Source organism: Taeniopygia guttata, chromosome 2 (genome assembly GCF_048771995.1).
Source record: "Taeniopygia guttata chromosome 2, bTaeGut7.mat, whole genome shotgun sequence".
Lineage (NCBI taxonomy): Eukaryota > Metazoa > Chordata > Aves > Passeriformes > Estrildidae > Taeniopygia > Taeniopygia guttata.
In genome coordinates, this window is record NC_133026.1 from 152494237 (window position 1) to 152501331 (window position 7095).

The 7095-nt window shown below is 47.9% G+C and overlaps 1 long non-coding RNA gene across 1 annotated transcript; it reads right to left on the minus strand.

The window, feature by feature from the left end:
* Positions 1-960: 960 nt before the first annotated feature.
* LOC140682499 (uncharacterized) lies at positions 961-4222 on the minus strand. Its single transcript, XR_012054331.1, has 2 exons — positions 3687-4222; positions 961-1830 (listed from the first exon to the last, which is right to left on the minus strand). It is a non-coding gene; the product is annotated as an uncharacterized lncRNA (long non-coding RNA).
* Between the last annotated feature and the right edge of the window lie 2873 nt (positions 4223-7095).

Sequence of the window (7095 nt, forward strand, 5' to 3'; positions counted from 1 at the left end):
CTCCAGAACCCTCAGAGGACAACAGGACCTGCTGCAAAAAGGTAGGGATGACATCTGTGGGCTAGAGAGCAACAGGAAGGGGCTTGGAGCCTGAGCAGGCTTCCTTGGGTTTTTTTTTTTTTTTTTTGCGGGACTATTAGGAATATTTAGGGGATTTTTGAAGGCTTTTTAAGACTTTTCTGGTGTCTTTTAGAGTATTGTTACACCTTCCTAATGCTATTTTAGAATTCCTTGGTGCATTTTTAGGGTCAGGATGTGGGTCAGACAGGATGCCCGCTGAAAATGCGGAGTTACTACTGGAATGCAGTGGAATGCTTTGGGAAGGTGCCAGTGGAGGGCCAGCGGGTCAGGTGTCATGCTGCCAGTCTGAAGGTTGTGAATTCTGAGCAAAGCAAAGTGGTTGTGGTTAGGGTTATATGATGGCAGATTTCTCAAGGAGAAATCCAGACAGAAAAAATCATGCCCCAAGCTTTGTACTGTCAGTTTGCAACAGGTATTTGGCATGAAAAAAAATCCCTGAGTACTTGGGGGTGGGAGATTCGGACTGGGAGAACTCCTGCACCGTTTTGACATTGAGGAGGCAAAAGGAAACTTAGGACCTGACAACCCAGGGGGGTCACAGGGCCCTGGGAATGAATGAGGGATATCTACATTGCGAAAGCAAATTCTGCAGCGCAGGTTCCTGGTGTCAGTTCACAGGGCTCCCTTGGGACTGTCAGGGCAGCACATATTTGAGGCGGTGGCAGCTCGGGTCCGGGACACATCCTTTGATGTTCGGATTTTTTGCATTCAGCCACCCGCTGAGGGCCACAGGGCCCTGAGCACAAACTCCGGCCCTTTTCCCTAGGAAGGAAAACTCACCAGTCCAGGTTCCTGATGTCATTTTACGAGCTGTGCTTGGGATTTCAAGGCAACCCCTGGTCAACGTGTTAGCATTCAGGAACACACATAATCAGGGGATATGATTATATGCAGGTGCTTTTATTGAGAGCTCTGGGAATAAGGGGTACAGATCCAAATCTGACTCCAACATGGCTTTTGAGCTGAACATATTTTATATTCTATCATTATATAACTTACATATTAATTATTAAATTTATATTGTTCAATTGTATACATTGACACGAGTTTCTCGTGATCTTTCTTAGGTCCCTGACCACAGTTTCTCATGATTATTCTTATGACTAAATAGTAATTATATTTAATTACTAAACAATCATCACATCTAACAATTATATAATTTATCATGTACTAGCTACACAGGTGCAGTTCTAGTAAGGTAGAAAATCTTCCTGTACTTAGGGTATTTGTTTTCTTTTCAGGGCCTACTAAGCTTAATTCGCCTTTTAACCCTAAATCCTCATTATTTAAAACCCTTTTACTATCAGATGTGGGGGCAGCTTGGGTCCAGGACAAATCTTTCTCCATTCAGATTTTCATGGGGCGGCCCTTCTTTCATGGCCCCTGGCTCATGGACTCTATCACAGGCCCTTTTCTCTGTGAAACGTAGCTCACCCTCCCCGGTTCCTGATGTCAGTTTGGAGGAGGTGCTTCTTCCTTCCAGGGCAGGCAGAATTCTTGCCGGCAGCAGTTTTGCTCCAGGATAAATCCCGTGCCATTCGGAACGAAACATAGAAAATCACTCGGGGCCACAGGCCTCGTGACCCGACCTCTGCCATTTTTCCCTGTAAAACCAACTTCACCCTCCCCGCGTGCCGATGTCTGTTCACTGGAGGCCTGCTGCTCCCCAAGGGCAGCGAGAGTTCCTGGTGTCGGCAGATGCGGTCTCTGAGAAATCGTTCACCGTTTGCAATTTCGGAAGCACAATTCCTGTTTGGCCAGGGGCACACATAGAGGAAAGACTGTTAATTATCTTGGAAATGAAAGTCTGGCACCCCATCGTTTAGGGTTAGACAAAGGGCCGCATAGGGGAGGGAACACCCCGCAGGACCTTTCTTCACCTCATCCCCCACTCCTAGGTGTAGCAGCTCCCCACGTGACCAGCTGCTTTAAGTGCAGCTACATGGGCAGGCAGCTGCTAATCCAGAGGGGCTAACAGGGGTATCCCAAGCGTCCCTCCAGGAACTACGGTCGGAACATCCAGCTGGGACCGGGGAGCAGCCCGACCCGCCTGAGCACGGAGCATCCCTTTGAGAAAATGCCGAGGGAAGAGACCTCTTGCCAAAGGGCAGCACCTGAGCAGGCCGGGCAGCACGTGGGGTTCCACGGGAGAGCTTTCAACTTTCCCCTTTTATTGGGTCAGTCCCTCCCTAGAACTCCCAGACCTTCCACAGCCCTCCCAGAAAAGACAGGGGTTATGAAGAGAGAAGGGGTTTAACTTATGGGAAAAAGCTTCCTTTTCCATTATTTCTTGTGTTCAAATCGTGAGGGAATGCACTTCCCCTGCAATTTTAATGGTCTCAGTTGAAAGAATCCCTGCCTTTTCTATGCTGTTAGGGGTGTTAAATGACAGGGAATCCCCATTTTCCATTATTTTCCAGTTTAAATAGAAGGGGTAACCCTTTTTGTTGTCCTAAGGCTTAAATTGAGGGGTAAGCCCAGCTATTCCTTTTTCTTAAAGGTTTGGATTCAGGGGAAGATCCCTCTGTCTTCATTATTGGAGAGATTTAAAGAGAGAAAAACTGTTTTCCCAATATTCTAGGGGATTAAATTAAAGGGTAGAAGCCATTTATTTGCCATTGTATCCATTTTAGTGGAGGTAACTTCCCCATTTCCTCATTTTAAAGGATTCACTTGAAGGAGCCTCTTCTAAAATGCTTTTTCAGCATTTTAAGGGTTTAAAACTACCTTTCAGGGCACTTCTTTCTGTGCCCTAGGACTAAATATCTCAGGGAAAGGCAAGCCTAGCATGTACTTAACCTTTATACTGCCCAGGAGCCTACAATTTTTTTTTCTTATTTTTATTTATAATGTAGTTAGCCCTAATTAGTAGCCCCAAGGAGGCTTAGACCGTTCATATAATTAGTACTCTTCTCTACTGTTGTTATCGCGCTGCCACGGTAGTGTGGAGGAAGGGATTTAGAAAGGCCTTGGGAATTGGAAACTGAGGAAAAGATACATTTAGGTATGAGGAAAAGATACATTTATGTATGCCCCATGTTTCGGGAAAGTTTAGCTTCAGCACCTTTCTGTAAACCCCCTTCTCCCCACCCCTGAGCAGTTCCCATTGGACCTGACCCACGGGGTGGTTCTGATGAGCCCATGCTGGACACTGTCTCTATTGTTTAGACCTTATCTCTTAATTTTGCTGTATAAAACTGTATCTGGGAAGTAGCCCAGGGTCTTTTGTCCCTGCAACCATTCAGGCAATACAATCTCTCTCGACCGCAAACAATTGACCTCTCTTCGTCTCTTTATCTCGACTCCTTGCGGCGACTGAGGCGCCGCAGCAGCTCGGACCGTGCTAACCCAGCCGCTGCCCAGTAAGCCCAGCGGAGCGGGACCGCGGCAAACCCCGGTCCCCAAAGGGGACAGCTAGCCCGAGGGGTCCCGGGGGGTGGGGGAGGGACGGGGGACGGCCGTAAGTGACCCCCGAAAGCCACACTCTACCTTTCGTCTCATGTTGACTACCACTTAGTAGTCACTGAGAAATAATTATAGAAGTTAATACCAAATTACCCCACTTATCTAGATATGCTGCCAAAAAACAAAGTTTTATTTCTTACCAGTTTTCTTGCCCTTTTGCTCCAAGTAGATGTAGCAAAAAAGAAAGCGCTGTCATTTCCCGGAAGAGTTTTCTTCTATATCCAGCCCTTTATTCCCCTTGAATTCAAATCAGAGGAGCCAAACAGCCAGACCTGCTCTGAAGGCTTTTATAGCCGGTGGGGATTGCCCCCTCCCTTTTCCTGGGTGTCATGGGAATGAGAGGCGGGCCCAATCAGGGGTATATTAACCCCAGGCTTTGCCAAGGGGCTTCATTCCCTCCCTGGGATCAGCTGGGGTAAGAGCTCTCCTCTCATTTTGGTGAAGAGGCTCTTTTAGCTTAGATTGCTCTCTGCAGGTGCTTTTGGGCTTCTAATGCAACAGAGACTTTGAAGATACTGTGAAGAAAACTGCGCTGAACACAGGGAGTATTTAATTTCACTATTTGGGGTTGTGTTTTTGGGGATGGTGAAGTGCTTTTGTGATCTCTGATTTGGCTTTTTTTTTTTTTTTTTTTTTTAGGAGGAGTGCAACTTCCTGCAGTTCCAGGTTGTGTCAAGTACAACATTTTTACAGCAGATTCATCATGTCACAGAAGGGATCTGCCCTGTGTCAAAGATGCGGTCTAAGCTTGAGGTTTCAGGTGAGTTGAGGATTGTGACTAGGAGTGGGAGAGTGAGCAGGGTACCCAGTTAAGAGTTATCATGGTGGGGTTTTGCAGGCAGTAGGGTGAGAAATGGTGTCTATTTGCAAGGCTTTTCACAAGCGTAGCAGAGGCATTCATGTGTCATACAGCACACAAGCTCATCCACTGAACTCACAGAAATGCCATGTAACTTTGCCTCTCTAAACCAGGTGCTACTCATAATAACAGCCAAACCTTAGACTAGGGATGGAGCTGGAGACTTGAGCACCCAAGCACACTCAGGAGACAATAAGTATCTGACTTGCTGGGATTTGGCCCACATAACACTAAACTCAACCATTTATTTTCCTGTACTTTATTCTAGCTGACTAAGAGGCTAACAGGTGATCCCCTCTGAGGCAGACTCATTTCAGGTCCAACCGGGATTTGCATTTCCAGTCATCCAAAAGATAAGTCAGGGCCATGGCCTGAGGATGGGAGCAGTGGCCTCCTTCTGCACCAATGGGGATTTGCATCCCCAGATATGTGCAAGATGAGTCAAGGGCTACAATCCACAGAGGGGAAGGAAGAGAGGTACCAGGTTGGGGCTCCCCCGGAGGGGATTTTGAATCAGGTTTGGAGATGGGGATGTCCAAAAAGCGTCCCCTTAGGCCACCTAAAGGGAAAGTGTCTGTTTTGATATCAGTGCTGAGGTGCGCAGGGAAGAGCAGTTCTGGTGTGTGTCCTGTCGCTTGTCTCTGGTGCACTCTTTAGTGTTTGGGTCTCTCGGTCCTTTCTTCTTGTTGAAAGCTCTCTCTCCCTGTCCTGTCACGTCCTATTCTGTGTCACGGGTGTCTGCACATATTTCTCCCAGAGCTGCTCTGCCCTGCTGCATAGCCTGTAATAGCACAAATCCCGGGGACTTGAAATTGGTAATGCAGGGTGTAGTTGGGCTCTAGATTGTTTTAGGAGCTTGACATAACATGTTTGGTGCTGTTAAGTTGTCCTGCAGCCCTTTGACACTAGTCCTAACTTCCTTTCAGATGCAGACAGTTCAAATCAGTGGCGGAGGGCCCCAACCCTGGGGCGGTTGTTGCCATGAGCAGGTCATTGTTTGTATTTGCAGGCAGAGCTGAAATGGTGACTGTGTTACAGCAGTGTTCTTTGCCTTTAATTTTAGGAGGTCCAGGCAGATAGCAGCAGTCAAGGCCAAGTGTCCAAGGTGAGCAGTGGACAGAAGCAGTTGGTTTTACTCAGCTTTCAGTTTTTGGTGCAACTGTAAGCATCCATCCTCATTTTTGTGCTTTAGGGAATCGGCTCGGAGTACGCATACCTCTGTCACCAACTGGCTGATGGACCAGGTTTCATGCACTTGTGATCTCGCTGGAAGTATTACAGGACCCTGTGACGGAGCCTTCCGATTTTGCATTTCAAGGTCTCATCTGGGTAGTCCCGAGGAATGGCCGAGGAATTGCAGTGAGTCGGGGAGGTAGGGAGGGGGAGTGAGAGTCCACTTGAGTTTCAGCAATGCCATGTCGCCTTGTCTCCATTTAACCTAGGTGTACCCTGCAATGATGGCATCAGAATCCAAGCAGACCTGAAGCGTGCAGGTCAAGAACCAGGGCATTCTGAGGAGAATGGTGAGTAGCAGAGCTATCATGTTTTGTCCGATGTGCTGTTAAGACTGTGCACTTATGTTTGGTTTTCTTCCTGTTGGCAGACCAAGAGGTGACAGCTGGAACTTACCAGACAGGCAGACGGCGTCCTTCTGCAGCCAACAAGGATTTGCATCCCCAGAATGCATGCAAGATAAGTCGAGGGTTACGACCCACAGAGGGGATGGAAGCGGGGTGGTGGGTTGGGACTTTCTAGAAGGGGTTTTTGTGTCTGTTTTAGAGATGGGGATGTCCAAGAAGCGTCTCCTATAGTCCACCTAAAGGGAAAGTGTTTCTTTTGATCTCAGTGCTGAGGTGCACAGGGCAGAGCAGTTCCGGTGTGTGTCCTGTCACTTGTGTCTGATGCACTCTTGGTTGTTTGGGTCTCTTGGTCTTTGCAGACCTTCTTCTTGTGCAAACCTCTCTCTCCCTCTCCTGTCCTGTCGTTTGTCACGTCCTGTCCTGCATCACGGGTGCCTGCACGTATTTCTCCCGGAGCTGCTCTGCCCTGCTGCATAGCCTGTAATAGCCCAATTCCTGGGGACTTGAAATTTGTAATGCAGGGTGTAGTTGCGCTCTAGATTGTTTTAGGAGCTTGACATAACATGTTTGGTGCTGTTAAGTTGACCTGCAGCCATGTGACACTAGTCCTAACTTCCTTTCAGATGCAGACAGTTCAAATCAGTGGCGGAGGGCCCCAACCCTGGGGTGGTTGTTGCCATGAGCAGGTCATTGTTTGTATTTGCAGGCAGAGCTGAAATGGTGACTGTGTTACAGCAGTGTTCTTTGCCTTTAATTTTAGGAGGTCCAGGCAGATAGCAGCAGTCAAGGCCAAGTGTCCAAGGTGAGCAGTGGACAGAAGCAGTTGGTTTTACTCGGCTTTCAGTTTTTGGTGCAACTGTAAGCATCCATCCTCATTTTTGTGCTTTAGGGAATCGGCTCGGAGTACGCATACCTCTGTCACCAACTGGCTGATGGACCAGGTTTCATGCACTTGTGATCTCGCTGGAAGTATTACAGGACCCTGTGACGGAGCCTTCCGATTTTGCATTTCAAGGTCTCATCTGGGTAGTCCCGAGGAATGGCCGAGGAATTGCAGTGAGTCGGGGAGGTAGGGAGGGGGAGTGAGAGTCCACTTGAGTTTCAGCAATG